Genomic DNA, 24,425 nt, shown 5'->3' with positions numbered 1-24,425 from the left:
TGGCCGCATGGAGGCAGCTGCGGCGGCGGTGCTGTTCGCCGCAGCTGCCTCATCTCTTACAATTAACATATGGAGTTTTGGTTACTCCTAAAGAAAGAGGGGGATTGGGGCTGCCTGATCTGAAGATGTATTCTAATGCATGTGTTCTGGTTAGACGTTTTGATTGGACCTATAGGGAAGGTGTAAAAAGTTGGGTTAATATTGAAAAAAGGTTGGTTGGATTAGATCTGGCAAAGCTTTTTTGGCTTCCGGGGGTATCTAGAGAGCTGCCAAAATTAACTCTCTTTGGATTAAAAATATAATTAAGGTTTGGGATGGAATTAATAATAAGTTGGGTTGGTCTGGCGGAATATCTCTGTTGTCACCGTTGGAGGGTTTCTCTTTTTTTGCGCCAGGTAAGGAAAAAGGGTTTTTTTTGGATTGTGGGGGAGAGGAGGAGGGTGGTCTTGAGGGATATTTTGAAGAATGGGAAAACTAAATCTCTAAATGAATTGCGGGAGGAATTTGGACAATTCTCATTTGACTTTTGGAGGTATGCACAGTTGAAGCATTTTTTGTCGGAGAGGGAGAGAACCTCTTATTATAGAGTTGAGTTATCTGAGTTTGAAAAGTTATTTGTTTTGGAGGCTGCTCCTGTACATCTAGTGTTGTTCCTGTATAGAGAAATGAATCGGATGGGAGATGGGAATTTTCCAGGTTACTTGGATAGGTGGGAGGAGGACATTGGCATCTCTTTAGATAATAATCAGAAGAGGAAGATTTGTGTTTTAGCTCATGCTATGTCTGTAAGTTCTAGAATAAAGCAAATTAATTTTAAGTTGCTATCTAGGTGGTATAGGACGCCGGATAAATTAGCTGTAATGTTTCAGGGAATCAGTGATAGATGCTGGAGAGGGGGTGGGGCAAAAAGTACACTGATGCATTTGTTGTGTGAGTGTCCGGTTATTTTTTTGGAAAAGTGTGTTGGAATGTATTAGGAGATTGTGTGAAGAAGAGGGTGATTTGGATGCGGTGAAAGTGTTGTTGAATGGAACGTGTGCATCTATTGGTAGGTATAAGAGATCTTTTGGTGCCTCAATTATTGATTGCAGCTAAGAGTTTGATTCCAGTTAAATGGAGATGCCAAGGTTCTCCATCCCTTAACATCCCTAGCGGTATGGACAGATTCTTCGTCCAAACAAAACATGCTGTGAACAGTATAAACGTGCATACACATCAATACTCTCCTGCACTGTATACTAGACCCTTGCTTGACACATTTTGGCAAGTTACAGGAAAAAAAAAGTTTTAAAAATGTATTTTATCACTTTTTGCACAGAAATCCTGGGGAAATTGAACGCTAGGGAGGAATGGGTTGGAAGAGTAAATACAGTGAAGGGGTTGGAGAATCAAATTGCATTACAGCAGGATAAAGGTGGCCACACACCATACAATTTTTTAAATATCTGTTCAATTTAAGAATTGCAATCACTTTTTCTGATTGATTGTAACATTTCAAAAACATGACCAATGTATCACACACCCATGTTAAAGTTTTTCCTCAATTATGATAAAAATTAGGGATGGGACAAATCCACAATTTCTTCGAATCCGAATCCGAATCTAAAAAGGTTCTCGAATATCTCGAACCTTTCGAATCCCGAATCTAACGAATCCTGCACATAAAAATTGTGCGATCCGTGGTATAGTTGCCCGCAGTATAGGTACCCAGGCATAGGTAGCGAGGTAAAGGTACCTTCAGTATAGCTAGCTAGGTATGGGTGCCTTCAATATTGGTAGCTTTCAGTATAGGTAGCAAGGTATAGGGGCCTTCAGTATAGGTAGCAAGGTATATGGGCCTTCAGTATAGGTAGCAGGGTTTATGGGCCTTCAGTATAGGTAGCAGGGTTTATGGGCCTTCAGTATAGGTAGCAGGGTATATGGGCCTTCAGTATAGGTAGCAGGGTATATGGGCCTTCAGTATAGGTAGCAGGGTATATGGGCCTTCAGTATAGGTAGCAGGGTATATGGGCCTTCAGTATAGGTAGCAGGGTATATGGGCCTTCAGTATAGGTAGCAGGGTATATGGGCCTTCAGTATAGGTAGCAGGGTATATGGGCCTTCAGTATAGGTAGCAGGGTATATGGGCCTTCAGTATAGGTAGCAGGGTATATGGGCCTTCAGTATAGGTAGCAGGGTATATGGGCCTTCAGTATAGGTAGCAGGGTATATGGGCCTTCAGTATAGGTAGCAGGGTATATGGGCCTTCAGTATAGGTAGCAGGGTATATGGGCCTTCAGTATAGGTAGCAGGATATATGGGCCTTCAGTATAGGTAGCAGCGTATATGTGCCTTCAGTATAGGTAGGTAGCAGGGTATAGAGGCCTTCAGTATCGGTAGCAAGGTACATGTGCCTTCAGTATCGGTAGCAAGGTATAGGGGCCTTCAGTATAGGTAGCACAGTACATGTGCTTTCAGTATTGGTAGGTAACTAGGTATAGGGGCCTTCAGTATAGGTAGCAGGGTATATGTGCCTTCAGTATAGGTAGCAGGGTATATGTGCCTTCAGTATAGGTAGGTAGCTAGGTATAGGGGCCTTCAGTATAGGTAGTAAGGTACATGTGCCTTCAGTGTAGCTAGGTAGGTAAAGGGACCTTCAGTATAGGTAGCAGGGTATAGGGCCTTAAGTATAGGTAGGTATGTAGGTAGGCAGGTATAGGTGCCTTTAGGTAGGTAGGTACGTATAGGGGGCCTGTAGGTAGGTAGGTAGGTATTGAGGCCTGTAGGTATAGTGGCCTGTAGGTAGGTAGGTATAGGGGCCTTTAGGTAGGTAGGTAGGTATAGGGGCCTTTAGGTAGGTAGGTAGGTACGTATAGGGGGCCTTTAGGTAGGTATAGAGGGCCTTTAGGTAGGTGGGTATAGCGGCCTGTAGGTAGGTAGGTAGGTATAGCGGCCTGTAGGTAGGTAGGTATAGTGGCCTGTAGGTAGGTATAGTTGCCTGTAGGTAGGTAGGTAGGTATAGTGTCCGGTAGGTAGGTAGGTATAGGTGCCTTTAGGTAGGTAGGTATGTATAGGGGGCCTGTAGGTAGGTGGGTAGGTAGGTAGGTATTGAGGCCTGTAGGTAGGTATAGTGGCCTGTAGGTAGGTAGGTAGGTATAGGGGCCTTTAGGTAGGTAGGTAGGTAGGTATAGGGGCCTTTAGGTAGGTATAGGGGCCTTTAGGTAGGCAGGTAGGTACGTATAGGGGGCCTGTAGGTAGGTATAGGGGCCTGTAGGTAGGTATAGGGGCCTGTAGGTAGGTATAGGGGCCTGTAGGTAGGTAGGGATAGTGTTAGGTAGGTAGGTAGATAGAACCCCCCTCCCCCGCCAACGGCCCCCTCCGTCCCCGTGCCTCCTCCGCTCACCCCTGCATAATAATCTACTCACCTTTCCCGTGGAGCGCAGAGCGGCAGACCTCTTCGTTACTTCCTTATTCCCTCTAGTGGCCGGACCGGCTCTTACTGATGACGTCATTGTAAGAGGCGGTCACTAGGGGGAACCAGGAAGTCGGCGAGAGGTCTGCCGCTCTGCGCTCCGCTATGGATAGGTGAGTGGATGGTAACTATGTGGGCAGGGGGGGCGAGCGGAGGAGGCGCGGGGGGGGGGGGGGGTCGGAGGAGGACGAGTGCGAGCGGCGGATGCGCGGCGATGGGATTCGGCGGATTCGTATAGTGGAAAATGGCGTCGGGATTCGAGTCCACGAATCTCGAATATTTCCTAATATTCGAGGGATTCGTGGATTCGCAGGATTCGTCGTCCCACCCCTAATAAAAATGATTGGAAACTCAGAGAAAATTGCTTGGGTTTGTATATAAATAAATTAACAATCCAACACACACCATACAATCTTTAGTAGAAATTGAAGAGAAATATCTGGCATTCCGGATCGATTTAAATCGAAAAAAAACGGGAAATCCGATCGTAATTTTCAGTTGAATGAAAAAAAGCTTTCGATTTTTTCGAGAGATACGATCGTTTTTATCGAATTACTGTAAAATCAGATCATTTTATTGTATCGTGTAAGGCCACCTTAAGTTAGAGGGTACAAGGGAATATGGAGATATGATGGAGATGTAGGAGGAGGAGTTCTCTGGGGAATGTAAGTAGAGATTATAGGAAGGAATGGAATTTATAGGCTGTATGAATATTATGGAGATTAAGGAACTTGTGGATAATGAGATATTGATATGACGAAGATTCTGTCTGTGGATATGGGAGGAGGAAGGGGATTGGGTAGTTGTTTTTTTTTTTTTTGTTTTGTTTTTTGCTATGTATCATTAGAAAAAGGATTGATGCAATGTATATTGTTGTTGGGAACATAAGATTGGAATGTTCATTTTTCTTTAATAAAATAAATTATATGAAAAGAAAAAAAACAATGTAGAGCTGCATATTTATGTGGACCTGTTTGGAATAGTAAGAATTCATTGCATTGGGGAATAGTAAAAATGAAATCACTGGCTCAAAAAATTATGTACGATAGCCAGGATCACAAGTGGTGATTGGGTGCTAAAGGGTGCCAAGAGGTACAGACTACTGTACACCTTATCTGGCTCCAGTCCAAATGTTGGGGTGAAGCAGGCACACCATCTGACATTAGGTCTCGGGGTGCTTGGTGAAGTGGTATAGGCAGTACCATGCTCAGAGTAAGTCCAAAGATCTCACCAGCACACCACAGGTTAGAGCACACCTTTTATTGTGCCAGTCTCCACAATATTCCAACAATTGTTTTGGGGGCCACGCAGGGTCCCCCTTTATCAAGGCATGTGGTTGTGGCCGCCTACACCATGGCAGTAGGTGCACCTCTGAAGTTGGCTGGGTCACCTCTGAAGTTGATGTGCCTTGCGGTTAATGCACATACTAAATGAACAAAAGTTTCTGCATGAACGTTACTGTTTCTGTTGGTTCAATAATGCAGAGAAGGTGCAGATTGCAAATCAACTCAGAGCTGCTTTATTCATGCTGCTAGTCTTGTAAGAAGCAAAGAGGTTACAACAACGAAGTACTTCCTGTGATGACATCTAATAAACATTTCCTGTGATAATATCTGGGCTGCCACTAGGTGGCAGCATAACCCCTTAACATCCCCCTTTTCTAACTATATATATATATATATATATATATATATATATATATATATATATATAACATACTTTAAAACAAACTTTCAAGCATTCAAATAGTAAGGTCATTTAGTCCACTGTACTTACTAATATGCATATACAGTATGTAAATGCTCAACGGTAGCTAAACATGGCTGCTTACAACTATTTAGAGGTCAAGTCTTGTTGGTGGCCGGATTCGCCTGCCGCTGCGTGTGTAGCGTGGTATCTCAGGTGTGCCCCCAGACTGAGAGGCCAATGTGCTGTCAGTTTCAGGCAAACGTTCCGGCTGAACTTCCACTGTTGCCTCCTCTGTGGCCTCCATTGGCATTTCTGGTCTTGGCGTTTCACTGGGCTCTGTTCCTGTAGGCCTAGTAGGACTAGACTCTGCTGGTCTGAGGTCCACTCAGTTGCGCCTGTACAGTGTACCCTCCACCTCAACCAGATAAGAGCGAGGTGCTGTTTGTTGGAGACAAGTTCCTAATCTCCATAGTCTGGTCCTGTCACCTGGAAGAGGCTTCATTCTTATGTTTTGTCCCACATTTAGTGCAGGAAGGTCCCTGGCCGTCTTATCATAGGTATGTTTTGCCACTTGTCTTTTGTACTGCAGCTTTCTGGGTACCTCTACAGCAACACATGGCTCCAGCAGTGCATCAGTCACTGGGAGAGGAGTTTTCAGCCTGCGGGCCATTAGACGTTGTGCAGGGCTAGTGTCCATGCCAGCTGTCGGTGTATTGCTCCAAAGTAAGATTGACTTCCATGGGTCATCCCCTGCACGTTTTGCTCGCCTGCACAGGCTTTTGACAATCTTCACTGCCGATTCTGCTTTGCCATTAGCTTCAGGGTACATTGGAGACGATGTAACATGCTCAAAACCCCATTCCTGAGCGAACATGGCGAACATAGCACAAGCAAATTGTGGACCATTGTCTGTTACAACTCGGTCAGGTTGGCCATACCTGGCAAGTTGAGCCTTACATCTTTTAATGGTTGTGCCTGCTGACAGGTCTGGCAATAGTTCTATTTCCCAAAAGTCTGAATAGTGGTCAACGATCAGCAGAAAATCCTTGCCAGCGTAGTTGAATATGTCCATGCTCAAAATTTGCCATGGTCGTGTAGGGAGGGGATGTGACATCATAGTCTCTTTTTGTTGTTCGTGTGCGTATTCGTTGCATACAGTGCACTGCCCTACATAGTCTTTAATCTCCCCATGCATATTCGGCCAAAACAGCGTTTCTCGAGCCTGTCTGAAGCATGCCTCACCACCAATGTGGCTCCAATGAATGCGTCGTAGCATCTCTGCACGTAGTTGCTTTGGGATGATAATACGTTGCCCCTTGAAGAACACTCCATCCTGTAGGCTTATTTCATCCCGGTAGGCCCAATACTCTCTGATAGCAACAGGTGTCTCTGCCCTTGTGTCAGGCCATCTATTGAGCACAACTGATTTAAGGATCTTGAGGTTTTCATCTTGCTCGGTGGACTCTCTGATCTGTGACAGACGCTGATGCGTGACATTTAAATAGTCAGCCTGGTTTATGCACTCTATGTCAAGTTCTTCACTGTGCAAGCTGCAGACTGAATGCTGAACATGAGGTGCGTCTGCTGGATGCAAGCGTGGTGTGGCTCTGCTCAGAGTGTCACTCACATACATATATGGGCCTGGTTTGTAGGTTACCGCTAGAGCATAATTTTGAAGGGAGAGTAACATGCTTTGAAGTCGTTTTGGAGCACTAAGCAAAAGTTTGTTGAATATTGCGACTAGTGGTTTGTGATCGGTTTCAACAGTGATCTTTTCCCGACCGTACAAGTAGCTATGGAAACGGTGGCAAGCAAACACAATGCTTAGGCATTCTTTCTCGATCTGAGCATAATTCTGCTCAGTTGGGGTGAGAGCCCTGGAAGCAAATGCTACAGGTTGTCCATCCTGCAATAGGCAGCAGCCGAGGCCATTCTGACTGGAGTCACTTTGAACTGTAATTGGCTTGCTAATGTCATAGTATCTTAGTACTGGCACTGTGGAGACTAGTCGCTTGATTTCATCAACTGCTTCCTGGTGCTTTGGCAGCCAGTGCCATAGTGTGTCTGTATCCACAAGCCTGCGCAAAGGCTCACAAACCTCCGAGAGACGGGGCATGAATTTTGACAGGTAGGTGACAAATCCGATAAACCTTTGTACTCCCTTGGAATCGGTTGGAGCAGGCATGTCTTTTATTGCCCTTACCTTCTCAGGATCTGGCTTCAACCCCCCTGCTGATAGAATGTGACCGTGAAAGCGAACTTCATTTAGTTTAAACTGTAGCTTCTTGATGCTCAGTCTAAGCTTCACTTCTCTGCAGCGGTTCATAAGAGCAATCATGTTAGCATCATGGTCACGAGTGGCCTCCTCTAGTGAGTCTCCACAACCCACTATTAGTATATCATCTGCAATTGGCTCCACCCCTCGCAGGCCGGCTAGTAGTTCATGTTGTTTTCTTTGATACACTTCTGGGGCTACCGACACACCAAAGGGTAGTTTGAGCCAGCGCATTCGGCCCCAAGGTGTCCAGAAGGTGGTCAGAAAGCTGCTCTCTGTGTCCAATTTGATTTGTAGAAATGCATCTCGGGCATCCACCAAGGAGAAAATGCGGGCTTTGGGCAGTTTATAAAGGACATCTTCAAGTGTCGGCATTATATAGTGGGACCTTTTCAGTGCTTTATTCAATGCCCTTGGATCAATGCAAATTCTAATTTTGTAAGCTTTTTTGACTATAACCATGTTACTTATCCAGTCTGTGGGTTCAGTCACTGAGGCTAGGTTCCCATCCTGTATGTGTTTGTCCAGCTGGGCTTTGACGGCTTCCCTAAGTGCAACTGGAACATTGCGTGGAGAGCATTGTACTGGTGTGACAGTTCGATCTAGGTCAAAGTGCACTTCCCCAGGTAGAGACTCTATTGGACTATTGAACACATCCTGGTATGTGCTGATAAGCTGTTTTTCTGTTAGCACCCCTGTGGTATGGCTTTCCATATTGTGGAGTTCATCTGGAATAGTAATGTGCATCAGACCCAAACGTTCACACGTTGAACCTGATAGGAGTGGGTTCTGGTCTGCTTTGACTATTTCAAATTCCAGTTTGTGGCAGAAACCTTTTATGAAGCATTCAGTCTGAAAAAGGCCCAATGACTTCATCACTTCACCTGAATACAGCTTCAGTCTTGTCTGGCTAGGCTTCAGTCTTACCTTGGGAGCTATCTTGCGTTTATCCTGCAGGCTCATAACGTTACATGTTGCTCCTGAGTCAAGCTGGCAACGCTGTCGGGTGCCGTGGAGCTGTAGGTTGACAAACCACTTTTTCCCTCGGGAGCTGTGTGACCCCATAGCACTAGCGGTGTATATCTGGCCATTATCTTCATCATCTGCCTCCTGTTCAAGCTCAGCTTGATCATCTACTGTATGCAGCTGACTCTGGTCTCGTTTTGCTTTTAGGCACACTGTTGCAAAGTGGTTGGAGGTTCCGCAAAGTCGGCAATTCTTGACAAAAGCTGGGCATTGGGATCTCCCCCGGTTGTGTGTGCTGCCACAATACTTGCACTTTTCAGGGATTCTGGGGTTAGGCAAAGTTTGCCCAGTTAGTTAGGATATCGTGCTGTGCTTGGCTTTGTGTTGCTTTGAGGCACTGGCTTTTGGGAAACTGTCGCATTAATACTGTCATCCACTCTGGCCTGCGTCAGCACTTTCATTCGCAAGTCTGTTTGCTCTGCAGCTCGGCAAATATCAATGGCAGACGCCAGAGTAAGTGTCCTTTCTCTTAACAAGCGACGGCGTGCGTTTTCATCAGCAATACCTAACACCAGCCTGTCTCTGATCAAGTCATCTTTTAACTGTCCATAATCACATGTGGCTGCTTTCTCCCTTAAAGAGGAACTCCAGTGAAAATAATTTAATATAAAAAGGTGCTTAATTTTTACAATAATTATGTATACATGATTTAGTCAGAGTTTGCTCATTGTAAAATCTTTCCTCTCCCAGATTCACATTCTGACATGTATTACATGGTGACATTGTTACTGTGGGCAGATTATGTAGCTGTTCTGGCTTTACCAGACAGCTATAAACAGCCATTTCCTGTGTGTGTCATTGTTACATTGTGGCAGTTTGCCCAGAGTACCGTACGGTACCAGAGCCTCTTGTGGGAGGGGTTTCAGCACAAAATCAGTCATACAGCGCCCCCTGATGGTCTGTTTGTGAAAATCATTATATTTTTCATGTAAAAGTGGGTATCAGTTACTGATTGGGATAAAGTTCAATTCTTGGTCGGAGTTTCTCTTTAAAGGAATACTTAAGTCATTTAAAAAAAAAGACTTTTACTCACCTGGGGCTCCCCTCAGCCCCCTGCAGCTGAACGGTGCCCTCGCCGTGTCCCTCCGATGCGGCTGGTCTCGCCGGCGGCCACTTCCGGTTTGGCCGTCACCGGCCGACAGGCTGTGAACGCGGCTGATTATCCGCGTCCCCGGACGCAATAGCATTGCAGAAGGCGCTATTGCGTCCGGGGGCGCGGATAATCAGCCGCGTTCACAGCCTGTCGGCCGGTGACGGCCAAACCGGAAGTGGCCGCCGGCGAGACCAGCCGCATCGGAGGGACACGGCGAGGGCACCGTTCAGCTGCAGGGGGCTGAGGGGAGCCCCAGGTGAGTAAAAGTCATTTTTTTGTTAAATGACTTAAGTATTCCTTTAATCTAGTTACAAAACAGTCAATTGTCTCACCTTCTTCCTGCTTGAGGGATCCAAAAACAAAGCGCTCAAAGATGACATTTTTTGTTGGCTTAAAATGCCCCTCCAGGGCATCCAAGATAGCAGTAGCACTCTTTTGCTGTTCCTCATTCAAATTCAGATTAAAACGATAGATGTGTCTGCACTCACTTCCCATTACACGCCTCAAAGTGGCTGCCTGTACCTCTGCCGGTTTCTCATGCAGTCCGGAAGCTAACATAAAGTCCTGAAATTCAGCTTTAAAAGTTTCCCAGTTGTTAGCCAGGTCACCAGACATCTTCATCTCAGATGGTGGAGGTATTGTGTTTGCATACATGGTTGCTTGAATACTGAGTTCTATTCTGTATACCGAAGGTTGCTTTTTATTATTATTATTATTATTATTATGTATTTATATAGCGCCGACATATTACGCAGCGCTGTACAGTGTATATATATATATATATATCTTGTCACTAACTGTCCCTCAAAGGAGCTCACAATCTAATCCCTACCATTGCCATATGTCTATTTTATGTAGTGTAAGTACTAAAGTCTAGGGCCAATTTTTAGAGGGAGCCAATTAACTTATCTGTATGTTTTTGGCATGTGGGAGGAAACCGGAGTGCCCGGAGGAAACCCACGCAGACACGGAGAGAACATACAAACTCTTTGCAGATAGTGCCCTGGCTGGGATTCGAACCAGGGACCCAGCGCTGCAAGGCGAGAGAGCTAACCACTACGCCACCGTGCTGCTTTTCCAGCTGGATGATTGGATGGTGTGTGTGTTTCAGGCTTCTGACACCATGTTTCTGTTAGTTCAATAATGCAGAGAAGGTGCAGATTGCAAATCAACTCAGAGCTGCTTTATTCATGCTGCTAGTTTTGTAAGAAACAAAGAGGTTACAACAACGAAGTACTTCCTGTGATGACATATAATAAACATTTCCTGTGATAATATCTGGGCTGCCACTAGGTGGCAGCATAACCCCTTAAAGGGAAGGTTCAGGGAGGGTGGGTAAAAAATAAAAATCAATTTCCACTTACCTGGGGCTTCCTCCAGCCCGTGGCAGGCAGGAGGTGCCCTCGCCGCCGCTCCGCAGGCTCCCGGTGGTCTCCGGTGGCCGACCCGACCTGGCCAGGCCGGCTGCCAGGTCGGGCTCTTCTGCGCTCCAAGGCCCGGAATTTCTGCGTCCCACGCCGGCGCTCTGACGTCATCGCGCCGGCGTGGGGGGCAGAAGTTCCGGGCCAGGTCGGGTCGGCCACCGGAGACCACCGGGAGCCTGCGGAGCGGCGGCGAGGGCACCTCCTGCCTGCCACGGGCTGGAGGAAGCCCCAGGTAAGTGGAAATTGATTTTTATTTTTTACCCACCCTCCCTGAACCTTCACTTTAACATCTACCAACAGATAACTTACTGTCAAGAGACAGAAAATAGTCAGATAAGTGCCTGGACATTTGACCATGTTACATACATGTCAGAATAACCATGCTTCAAACTCTCAAGAATTTTTATCAAACTATAAAAATATACTCATGTTTAAAATTCTGAACACATTTTCTGTGCAATAAGCAACGGGGTAACTTTGTACTCAAGGCAGAATGTACAAATACACTGTTTTTAGGTTTTATGGCACCCTTCAAGCAAAATTTGAAGTCTGCACTATTTCATATCCTACTTACGCATCTCCCTACTAGCATAGTATCAAAACATAACTGTATTATAATTGGCAATAAATCCCCAGTCAGAGTGATTTTTCTCCAGTTTGTACAGTGATGGAGTGTTTATGACAGACTGAAGAGGATCAAAGGAGATTAATTATGTGCCACCTCAGGCAACAAAATCCACAAGTTTACCTACAGGCAAGACGTAATATCATATTCTGTGTCACTTCAGCACTAATCCTATGCATGCCGTCGTGAAAACAAGCTGTAAAACTTCTGACAAGCAAACTATCTCATGAAGTAAAAGTATACATATACTATTATAAATGGGAAAGTTTGGATGTTTGTTTCTCAAACACGCATCAATGGCTGAACAAATTTGAATAATGTTAGGCACACACATAGTAGAATACCTGGAATAACATATAGGATACTTTTTATCCCCATAACCAGAAAAGTGGGCGGTGACAAATACAAATTTCACTGGGAAAATGTAAACTGCAGCCATTCTTACACTGTTAAAGGATACCCGAAGTGACATGTGACATGATGAGATAGACATGTGTATGTACAGTGCCTAGCACACAAATAACTATGCTGTGTTCCTTTTTTTTTTCTTTCTCTAGCTAAAAGAATTAAAGTGAACCAGAGACAAAGCACCCTCAAGTATTTTACCATACATATCAGTGGGAACATTAGAGAAAACCCCTACCCTGCTCTCTGTTTCATCCTTCACTGCACAGCTTGCTTCTAATCAGCCCTGATAAAATCCCCGACTGAGCATTCAATCTGGCTTTGCTATAATGACTCAGCTATAATGATTCCTGAGCAGAGCAACAAGGGGGCAGGCTTGGGCTTGAAAAGACCAGAGAACACAGACTCAGCTATAATGACTCCTGAGCAGAGCCAGACTGAATGCTCAGTCGGGGATTTTATCATGGCTTATAAGAACCAGGCTGAACAGTTAAAAATGAAACAGAGAGCAAGGTAGGTGTTTTCTTTAATGTCCCCATTGATATATATGGTAAAATAAATGAGGGTGCTTTGTCTCTGGTTCACTTTAAATATCAGGTATATAAGTGGCTGACTCAGTCCTGACTCAGACAGGAGGTGACAAGAGTGTGACCCTCACTGATAAGAAATTCCAACTATAAAACACTTTCCTAGCAGAAAATGGCTTCTGAGAGCAAGAAAGAGATAAAAAGGGGAATTTCTTATCAATGAGGGTCACACTGTAGTCACTTTCTGTCTGAGTCAGGACTGAGTCAGCCACTTACATGCCTGATATTTACCTCTTTCAGGCAGAAAAAGAAACAAAGGAACACAGCATAGTTATTTATGTGCTAGGCACTGTACATACACGTTTATCTCATCATGTCACATGTCACTTTGAGTTCTCAAACTTTGCACAGTTGGTCACTGGGTGACTGGGATAATATTCCAAAAAGTGGGTGGAGCCTACAAAAGCCAATCAAAATTCGCCTATTAATTTTCAAGGGGAATATTTAATTGTTGCCATTCTTGCACTGTGTAACAATGTGTGGTGTTTGGTGCACACTCAGAGTATTCAGATTGTTGGTGATCCGCAGTATCACCAATAATGCTGATATATCCGATTATGTGGCGATCTGCGGAATCGCCAATAATGCGGATATTTATTTATAACTCTGGATACCGGGTATAACAACAGTGGAAAACCCACCACACTGATATCTTTAAGAGGACTGGGTACCTCTAAAAGAGAAACGCAGTGTGTGCGATTCTGCGACTAGATGACGTAACGCTAGAATCGCGTTCCCCAGCAGCAATGATATACTGGGGAACCACTGAGACCTCCGCAAGGAGGGATTCAGCAGAATAAACCCTTTAGTGGGAAAACCACTAAAGGGGGCAAAGTCAGAAATCTAGCCAAGGTCAGTAACGGAAATCAGATAGGCGGAGGTACAAAGTCAGAAAGCCGAACTCGTAGTGAAATAGACAAGCAGAGGTTCGGCAACGGGAGATCAGAAAATGGCACAGATAACAATAGTGCTAGCGAATATATTGGCAAAACCAATATATGTCGCAGATCAGGAAAATAACAAATCTGACTGTTGTGGGCTAGTTACGGCAAGCCGCACTTGGCCCACGATGGTACTGACTGTCAGATCACTATCTGGCTGACTATTAGATCAACTGACTGGCTGACTATAACAGAGATCAGGTTACATACAAATATACAATAATCAGGAAAACAACAAAGACTGACTGATGAGAGACAGGAGCCTTGCTCCAGCTAGGACTGTCTCTCTCGGATCTAGCTAAGGTCTGAGGGCTATCACAAAGTAACGCTTACTGCAGACAACTTGCAACTGACAGAATGCCTGCTTTTATACTGTGCTGGGCTCAACCAGCCCGCCCAGCCAATCAGCCAATCACAACACAGTTCAAGGACCTTGCAGCACAGCTCAAGGACCTTACTGAGGTCAGCTGACCAGCTGGTCAGCTGACTCTCCTTCTAAGAGTATAAAAGGCTTTATTGCACACGCGCGCAGCCCCTACGGGGTCCAGACTGGATTGAGGATAGCGTTGGTGTGTGGCAGGCCCTGAGGCCTGTGAGGGAAGAACCGGACCACAGCCTCGACGTAAAGTACGCCGAGAGGCCTGTGACCGAACGGTGGATCGCAACGCCGATGCGGATGTTTCTCCGCGTTCCGCATGCGACCATGTGGTGGATGGTGCCGCTGATGCGGACGCGGCCAAACCTCCGCGTTCCGCTTGCTGAATGCGGTCAGGCCGCCGTCTTATTACACACTGTTAATGGCACAAGCCTCAAACCTGGTACAGTTGGTCATTGGGTGTCTGGGGTTCAAATTCAGAAAAGGGGTGGGGCCACAGCCAATCAGATTTGTTTCATTTAAATGCAAATTATTGATGCCAAAGACCGCAAAACTCACAAACTAGGTAATTGAGTAATTGTGTGTTAGGGTTAGAAAAAGTCAGTGGAGCCAACACCATGCCCGGGCAACGCCGGGTCATCAGCTAGTGTAATATATTTTTTCTGAATAGTTTATACAAAACTTCACAGTGACAAGCTTAACCATGAAGCCCATTTACAAAGATTAGACACAGTGGGATTTCAAGATGGACTGTCTTTTGGCAAAGAACAGGTATGGCAGATATCATTCCCAGATCATTCTTGACTCTGCAAACATTTTCTGCATTTTTTTTTTCAACTGAAATGCTCATACAAACCGTTTTTTTGTGACCTGTAAGGACTAGTCAAGATATGAGTCAACTATATTTTCTTACAGAAAGCCTCTACTGATGTATGATGTCCACCAACCACTATTTTTAAAGGTCAAGAGGCTTCCCTGAGCTTTGTACGCCCCTTCTGCACTGTGATGGGACCCGCTAATAAATTTCCAACATCAAAGTCGAAGATTGCTCGTGGCCTGCACCGTTCTGTGTACAAGTGTGGCTGCACAGCGCAGACACAGAGTGTGGCCCACGCCTGCACAGTAGCACAGAGACCCTTGTGGACAGATTTTTTTTCTGTGCACAAGCGGCTCTGTGCTACTTCACTGGCGCTACCCCACTGGTACCTGTGCACTGCAGTCACACCTGTAGACCTAGGGGAGTGCAGCCGCGAAGACCAAGTTGTAGAGCATCTAGAGACTTCCCCCTACCGATGGACGAATGTTACTTTTTTTTTAACCATTTCCAGACCGTGTTGGTTGAAATCTACGCCCTATTTGTGGCCGCTAGTCTCTGACAAGATCTAGATTTCAACATCGTTGACGCGCGTTACCACCGCTACTGCCAATCTCACTGCACTGCACCCATCACAGCTCACTTGCCCTGCCATCTCTATGACGGCAGAGCTCTGTGAGTCGGTCAGGAGCCAATTTCATTGGCTCCTGACCCCCGTCATCACTGTGAGCTGATCTCATTGACCCACTTGGATTACAGGGTCAGGAGCCAATGAAGTCAGCTCCTGACCAGCTCACAGAGCTCTGCTGTCATAGAGATAGCAGACAGAGTGGGTGTGCTGAGGCAACAGGTGAGCTGTGTGATCGGCCGTATCAGCGATTCTGTGTGACGTTGGTTAGCCCCTTTTTTTGGTACCAGCAGTCTCTGGTCCTTCACCTTCTGGGGTCCAGCAGCATAACCCCCCTTAAGGACCAGAGCATTTTTACATGTGTGGGGGGGGGAGTGCATGTTTAGATAGCCAGGCAGTGGTATACCCAGAATAGATAGATAGGTATGGGTGCCCTCAGTATAGATAGGTGTCCCCCATATAGCCAGCAGCCCTTACTCAACTTCCAAGCTCCAGCAATGAGCAGCGCTACCCGCCACCACTCTGCCTGGCATCCCGGCTTGCACTGCCGTAAAGTTTCGGGTCCCGGCTTGCTGATGTTATCAAGCCGGGACCCGACATTGGAGGCAGAGCTAGCAGGGGTGCCAGGCAGAGCGGATGGGAACGACTTTTGCTCGGGGAACGTCAGGAAGGTGAGTACCAGTCCTCTTCTTCCCCTCCTATCGCCGTTGCCTCCAGTGATCAATACGATCGGACGGCGATTGTAGTGATCACGTGATCAGGAGCCAATCGCTATGGCTCCTTATTAGTGAGGGGAGATGTCAGCTGTCATATGACAACTTAATCTCCCCTCTCGGGTGCGTGCGATTGCTTCAGGAGCGTTAAAAGCAGGTGGCGTAAATCCTATGCTGCATCAGGTTTAGGCAGCCACAAGTGTGACATAGGATTTAGGTCCCCAGGAGGTTAAAGTAGGGTGACCATGCGTCCTCTTTTCCCCGGACAGGTCCTCTTTTTCAGACCTGTCCGGGGCATCCGGCCGGTTTTTTGAATTGTCCGGGGAAGAGAGCCGTTCGGAGCCGAACACGAGCCGGCTCTTTAAAGGGAGCCGAGCGGCCAAGCGCAAGGAAGAGCCGATACTTTTAAAGAGAGGCCGCTCTCTCCACTTCCCATTCTCTGCATGCCACATGATTACACTGGACGTGCAGGGAGAGCAGTCAGAGAGCGCACGGCTGATGAAGATCATCACAGAGAAAACTTCAGGGGCAGGTGGGAGAGAGAGTATCATTTAAGTTGCACGCTGCGCTCTGCAAATGGGAGATGGGGGCTCACTGTGAATGAGTGAGGGAGATGGGGGCGAGGTTGGTCTTTTCTGCGTGGAAGGGGAGAAGGGAGCTGGCAGTCCTGACTCCTAAAAGCTGCAGCAACAACTCCCACAGCAGCCGTTACATGCCTGTGCAAAGATGCACACATCGGGGACTAGAGGGTGAGTGCTGAGCCTGAACTGACAGTAGAGCATTCACAAGCAGGGCTCTCAGTGTAACTTGCTGATCCTCCTCCCTCCCTCCCCCGCAACGATGCTTTCCCTGTGCAACAAGCTAAGTGCACCGGGAGGAGAAAGAACTTATAGGGCACACGCTGCAGGGAACTGGAGGATTAGATGTCAGGTATTATTTGCTGCAGCTCCTGACTATCCTGTCAACTTGCTCTTTTGTCCTGACTCCTCAACCCTTCCTACTCTAACAGACCCTTTCTTCACCCTCAGCAGGCTGCAGCCAGTCACCTCTCTGCCAACTAGCCACTCTCCCCTCACTTTTAGCAGCTTGCTGTAATTTATCATCCTGCTGTCACCCTCCCCTGCTGCTAGCTCTCTGCCACCCTTTCCTTGCCTGCTGTCTCTTCTTTGCTACCCTCCCCTCCTCTCCCCTCACTGCCTCCCCCTGTCCCCTCTATACCAGCCTCCCCTCCCCTGCTGACCCTCTCTGCCACCCTCCCCTCCTGTCACCTGTATACCGCCCTCCCCTTCTGACCCCTCTGCCACCTTTCTGCCATCCTCCCCTCCCATCACCTCTCTGCCATCACCCTCTCCCCTGCTGACCCCTCTCTGCCACCCGACCCACCTGTCACCTCTATACCACCCTTCCGTCGCCTGTTGTCTCCCCTCTGCGGCTCTGCTACCCGCCCTTCCTGTCCTATGCCACCCTCCCCTCCACTGCTAACCCCCTCTGCCACCCTCCCCTCCTGTCACCTCTATACTACCCTTCCCTCCTCTGCTGTCTCCTATCTGCCACCCTCCCCACCTGCCACCTCTTATACCACCCTTCCCTGCCTTCACCTCACTGACATCTTCTGCAACACTTTACAGAGTACATAGTCATGTCACCAACTGTCCTCAGAGGAGTTCACAATCTACTACTACCATAGGCATGGTCTAATGTCCTACCATAGTATTATTATTATGTATTTATATAGCACTGACATCTTCTGCAGCACTTTACAGAATACAAAGTCATGTCACTGACTCTACTCAGAGCAGCTCATAATCAAATCTTTCCATAATAAAAGTCTAATGTCTCTACCATATTATTGTGTATTTATATAGCACAGACATCTTCTGCAGAACTTTACAGAGTACATAGTCATGTCACTGACAGTCCTCCGCGGAGGTCACAGTCTAATCCTGTCATGGCCTAACCTCTTACCATATTATTATTATGTATTTATATAGCAGGGATATCTTTCTCCTCAGCACTTTACAGAGTACATAGACATTTCCCTCAGAGCAGTTGACAATTGAGTCCATAGCCATATTGGATAGTGGTAGCTGTCACTCTCACACTTTCCTTTTTTTGGGGGGAGGGGTGGGCGGAGGGTGCTATCTGAATAATCAGCACCGGGTGTCAAATACCCTAGGTACGCCACTGCGAAGGAGGCGGGATGCAGATAGTGGTTGGAGAGGCGGTCTGTCTATCTACGGTAGCGGGTTAGTTTGAATGAATGGTATGAGAAGAGAAGAAGCTGCAGCGGAGTTGGTGAGACCATCCCCATATAAATATAGTTGTGTATTTGTAGATACCTCCATTTATTTATGCACGTGGCGGGACTGCCGTTCTGGTATACACATGTATAATATATTGCTGAGACCCTCACTGTACTGTACATATATGTTTGTGGGGAAATGTGCTGCCAATCTCATAGCATTTGTGGGGAAATGTGCTGCCAATCTCATAGCATTTGTGGGGAAATGTGCTGCCAATCTCATTGCATTTGTGGTGAAATCTGCTGCCAATAAGATTGCATTTGTGGGGAAAAATGCTGCCAATAAGATTGCATTTGTGGGGAAATCTGCTGCCAATAAGAATGCATTTGTGGGGAAATCTGCTGCCAATAAGAATGCATTTGTGGGGAAATCTGTTGCCAATAAGATAGCATTTGTGGGGAAATCTGCTGCCAATAAGATTGCATTTGTGGGGAAATCTGTTGCCAATCTCATAGCATTTGTGGGGAAATCTGCTGCCAATCTCATAGCATTTGGGGGGAAATCTGCTGCCAATCTCATAGCATTTGTGGGGAAATGTGCTGCCAATCTCATAGCATTTGTGGGGAAATGTGCTGCCAATCTCATAGCATTTGTGGGGAAATGTGCTGCCAATCTCATTGCATTTGTGGGGAAATCTGCCAATCTTGATTCCATTTGTGGGGAAATATGCTGCCAATCTCATTGCATTTGTAGAGAAATATGCTGCCAATCTGATTCCATTTGTGGGGAAATTTGTGGGAAAAAAACGGCCCTCCATGCCTGCAAAGATGGACAGCACACTGCTAAGGTCTTGTATGTTTGGCTCCGCCCATGGCCACACCCACATGCTGTTGTGATCGTCCTCTTTTTTGGAAATCAAAATATGGTCACCCTAGTTAAAGGGACCCTGAGCAGTACATAGAATAAGAAATTTCACTTACCTGGGGCTTCCTCCAGCCCCCCGTAGGCTGCATGGTCCCATGGCGTCTTCCTGGTTCCTTTCCATGTCCCTCCTGCGGCTCCCGTTACCAGCTCTTCATGGATCTTGACGCTTGGTGTCATCATGGCGGCCGCTACGCATCATCATGGCGGCCAGCTTGACAGTCCTGCACATGCACTGCTTAGAGTTAGAAAACCGCGCAGGCATATTGTGGATGCGCAGAATGCTCAGTCACAGGAGCACGTATGACTGGACTGCGCCAATTGGTGGATTTACCGGGGCACCTAGTGGAGGATTGAGGTGGATTGAGAAGACAGTGAGGGAGCAATCTGCCTGTAGAGGGCTGGAGGAAGCCCCAGGTATGTGTATATTTTCTTTCCTTTCGTCTCAGGTACACTTTAAAGCTAGGTATAAATGGATTGATAATAACACACTGTGGCAGACTGCTCACAATTGAGATCATATAATAGTAATAATTAATTCTGCTACTTTCTCCCCTACATCTCAACTAGATTGCAGCAATCAAGAATTAATCAAGAATCAGACAAACCAATAAGACTATGATTAAAGTGGGCATTGTGCTGCCTGTAACAGCAGGTATGCAAGGGGAAACCAGCACCGCAGTCAATGAAATGCAGGCGTTTGTCTAATTTGGGGACCCAGCAGGAAACCTCATAGGGAAATTCCACTAACATGATTGGCTGGACAGCACCTCCTTGAAGTTTTAGGTTTCAGACATGTTTTAGTAAAATACATCCACACTATTCGGCCAATCAGGGGCTGCATTCAGTGTGTTGCACTGCACCTGCGAACGTCGCATAGGTGGAGCATTGCAGTGAGGCAAGCCGCTTTACAAAGTGACTGTTATCCTGTACCACTGTGAACAAAGCCTGAAAGCAAACCTGAGCTGTAAATTAAATGTAAAAATAAACAAACACACACATCATACATACGTCCCATGTAGTCTACTCATCAATCTCTTTCTCCTCTCCTGGGTCCTGTTTGTCCACTGTGATCAATGAGTGTTTCCTTCATTTTGAAAATGACCATTACCCCATAACAGTTTCCTGGTCAGCACACTGTTAAACTGTAATATCGCGCACATGAGCTATAGGGAACAATGGGCATTACCTTGCTCATCAGTTGTCCTTCCAGTTATAGCTGACAGCAATTGATAAATAACTGACAACAACTGATATATTTCAGTTCTGAAAAAATCTTGTCAGAAATGTAAGGAATAGTTTTAAGAAGAAAATGGGGAGCTTCTGAGAGGAATTGACAGCAAATTAAGTATGTAATATTAATTTGCAGGTAAATCATGTATTTATTTTAAATAATTTTAGTGTATCAGGAAAACATGGATACTTACAGTGGCATAGCAATAGGGAATGCAGGGGCTACGACTGCACAGGACACCATGGACCACTAGAGGCCCTCCAAGGGTGCTATGCTGCTAATGATCACTTTTATATATGCTTTGAATAGTGGTAATCATCAACCTCTTGCCAACCGCTCCACACCAATTGGCATGAACGCGGCTGCAGCCCCAAGACCTCTCCTCGCCGATTGGCGTGAATGGCTTCCTATGGGGCTTGTAGGACATCTCCGCTCTAATGACAGAGCTCCGCTCCGACTTCAGTCTCCCCGCTGGGAGACTGTTAGACGAAAAACCAAGTACAGCACTGCGATCTAAGGCAGCCCTGTACAGGGGACAGCCGTGTGACACGACTGTCCCCCTGGGGGACATAGAAGCCGATCGCTGTGATAGGCTGACTGGGGCAGGGAGGGAGGGAAAAATATAAGAAAAACTATAAAACGTATTAAAAAATGGCCTGGTCAATAGGGGGGGGGAGGGGGGTTTAACATTGCAGTCCTTAAGTGGTTAAAGGGAATTCGAGGTGGGAATTTAAAGTAAAAAAAAAACAATGCTTCTTGATCCGGGGGGGCTGGCCAGATCAGGCAGCCGCAATCCCCGCCGCAGGAAGCTCTGCTCTCTGTGTGTCTCACACAGAGAAAAGTGCATATAGGTGGGAGAGCAGCCAGGGTGAAACAGAGCTGCATAATGGTAGCTGGGGGAGCATTTCTGGAACGCCCCCAGTGGGTGTTTAGCCGGGAGTGCTTCTCTGCCCCTACCCCCTCAAGATGTCGACATACTGCATGTCGGCAATTTCAGGCGGTGAAAGCGGGGTGCTGGGGGGGGGGGGGGGGCAGAAAGCGGTGGTGGGGGGGCACAGAAGCATGTCCTGCAGCAGGAAACATGCCTCTGTACCCAATATGCCCCTCCAGCGCCACCTCAGGTACACCTCAACAAACTGGTCCCCTCCCATTTACTCCTCTCTCACGCTGTGGATGCCTTTGGCTGGTTTTGTGGCTATATGAATAGTTACGTATAGAATGCTTGGAGATCCCAATGTAAAACTTGCACTGGGGCAAGCTCCTTAGCTACGCCACTGGATAGGTACCTAAGTAGAGGAAACTCTCTGGATGGTCCAGAGGCTTCCCATGTCCTCCTTAACCGTCTTTTTGTTCACAATCATGCTCCCCTCCTTGTACAAGCATGGCTGCACTGCAGGTGCGTGAGTATTGATTTCAAAGATGCTGCTGCGCTCTCCAGATCTGTAAGAGAGAGAAATCTCCACATAGGGCAATATCGTTCAGTCTGAAAAGATCATTCCTCCATTTATTCCACGTGACACTTGTGAAGTGCTCTCCCAAATATCAATCAACTCCGTGTCCCTTGTCCCCTCTCGCTAAATGCTCACCAGATTCTGGCCACCCCAGCTTTCAGGTGGATCATAAGCAGTATGATTATAGATCACTTCCCTTCGAATCTGCAGAGAGGAGAGAATCTCCACATAGGGTAATACAGTTCCAACAGCTCAATACAATTCAACCATAAATGCCACCACGTGTCCTGCAAAACACCCGTGTCCTGCAAATCACCCTGTGCTGGTGCCAATCCGCCGTGCTCCACACCCCACTGCTCACCAGATGCAGACCACCTCTATATCCGGGTGGAGGTTGCGCTGTATGTTGTGGGCAAACAGATTCACACTTTGGATCCCTCAAGAAAGGCCTTCTCAAGGTCTTGTTGTTTATTCCAATTTTTAAAATTCACTCGGTAAAACATAAAAGAAACTGACATAGCGTAATACAGTTTAAAATTGCTCCTATGCGCATAGACTCAGTGCCACTTACGCCTCCAGGTGCTTTCTGCGCGTATCATACAGTAGGTCTCTGCCAGTACCCATCCGTATCAATTCCGACTGGTGCCCGGGTGCGCCTAGATGCACGCTCTCCCGTTTCGCCTCCTTCCTCGGTCGCAGGGTGTAGATCGATGCGCTCCTATGTTGACCGGCCGGTCCATGCGCTTGCTTCCATGCGACGTCAGACGCACAACTCCGCCCTACGCGCGTTTCGTCCTCACTGCCAGACTCATCAGTGGACCATCTGCAGCGATCCCGGTGTCTGTGACTTTGTGATTTAACTCTAGCGAACTGTGGCGCAGTGTGTTGACAATTGAGGTGCGTGAGTATGGTTGCTCCTGTGCAGTAGCATGTGTTTATATACTAAGGAGAGTGAGGCCATGAGACCATATCCGCAGGGCCGGTGCTTCCATAGAGACGAAGGTGGCAATTGCTCCAGACCAGAGCCTGCGGGGGTCCCCCAGCTATGCTAACCCATGACAGTGGGGATGGTGTGTGTTTACTCCATATAGGAAAAGGAGGTGAATAATGGGAACCCCAAAAATGCTTTTTTATGGGACATATGATGGATACCTTATGATATTGTGGGATTGGGGGGGGGGGGGGGGATTGGATTGGGCTTGTCAGCCGGCTCAGGGGCCCTGGTTGTGATTTAAAAGACAAAGACAAACACTTATATAGCGCTTTTCTCCTGGCGGACTCAAAGCGCCAGAGCTGCAGCCACTAGGACACACTCTATAGCAGGCTTTCTTAACCAGGGTTCCCTGGAACCCCAGGGTTCCTTGAGGATTCTGCAGGGGTTCCTTGGCATTTTACCCTATCGTGGGGGAGGTATAATGGAGCACATTATAATAGGGGGTACTGTAACAAGAAGCACTAAATTGGGGGTCAGGAGACAGTATAATGAGTGGCACTGTAATAGGAGGTAGTGAAATTAACAGCCACGCCTACATTTAAAGATCATGCCTCCTAAAAAATAAATGTAGGGGTTCCTTGAAACCTAAAAAATTGTTTTCAGGGGTTCCTTGAGATCTAAAATTTATTTGCAGGGTTCCTCCAGGGTAGAAAGGTTGAGAAAGGCTGCTCTATAGGCAGTAGCAGTGTTAGGGAGACTTGCCTAAGGTCTCCTGCTGAATAGGTGCTGGCTTACTGAACAGGCAGAGCCGAGATTCAAACCCTGGTCTCCCGTGTCAGAGGCAGAGCCCTTAACCATTACACCATCCAGCCACACTTTAGTTGGAAGGGGGGCATCAGGGAGACCCCCAAAGTCACTTTTGCCCCCATTGCAGCTAGAACCATGTTGGTAAAACAAGTTTGCTGACGAAATAGCCTACCCTAGAATTTGCTTACATTAAATGACAAATGCATAGGCAGGAGGGTAAAAGGGACACTTAAGCCAGAAAAAAAAAATGAGTTTTACTCACCTGGGGCTTCTACCAGCCCCCTGCAGCAGTCCTATGCCCTCGCAGCCACTCACTAATCCTCCAGTCCCCCGCTGCCAGCTAGTTTTGTTTTTGCCGACAGGCCCGTCAGGACTGGCCACGCGTAGCCTTTTCCGCATTCCCGACTGTAATTAGCAATATTGCGGACCGCAACGCGTACAAATACGCGTTGTCGCATTGCGGACGCATAGATATGTGGCAACGCATATTTTTGTATGCGTTGCGGCCCGCAATAGCGCTAATTGCAGTCGGGAATGCGGAAAAAACTACGCGTGGCCAGTCCTGACGGGCGTATAGGCAAAAAACGAAACTAGCTGGCAGTGGGGGACCAGAGGATTAGTGAGTGGCTGCGAGGGCACAGGACTGCTGCAGGGGGCTGGTAGAAGCCCCAGGTGAGTAAAACTCATCTTTTTTTCTGACTTAAGGTTTACTTTAAGAGTTAGGGAGGGACTGGCCCTGCCGAAAGCCCTTGCCGAATATGTTCAAGAGACCCTGTGCAAATTATAGG

The 24,425-nt window shown here is 46.9% G+C and overlaps 1 protein-coding gene across 7 annotated transcripts in view; it reads right to left on the bottom strand.

The window, feature by feature from the left end:
- Positions 1–24,425, bottom strand: part of SHROOM3 (shroom family member 3) — a 460,954-nt gene that overhangs the window by 436,224 nt on the left and 305 nt on the right. The window contains exon 1 of one of the 7 annotated variants that reach the window (XM_068233535.1): positions 22,468–22,479. The exons of the other annotated variants lie outside the window; for them this stretch is intronic. The gene's annotated coding sequence lies outside the window, so the exon portion shown is untranslated. Of the gene's footprint in view, positions 1–22,467; positions 22,480–24,425 lie in introns of those variants that run through there. 7 annotated transcript variants of the gene reach the window in all.

The sequence above is a fragment of the Hyperolius riggenbachi genome, chromosome 1 (assembly GCF_040937935.1).
Source record: "Hyperolius riggenbachi isolate aHypRig1 chromosome 1, aHypRig1.pri, whole genome shotgun sequence".
Classification (NCBI taxonomy): domain Eukaryota; kingdom Metazoa; phylum Chordata; class Amphibia; order Anura; family Hyperoliidae; genus Hyperolius; species Hyperolius riggenbachi.
This window is presented reverse-complemented; position numbering and strand designations above follow the sequence as displayed.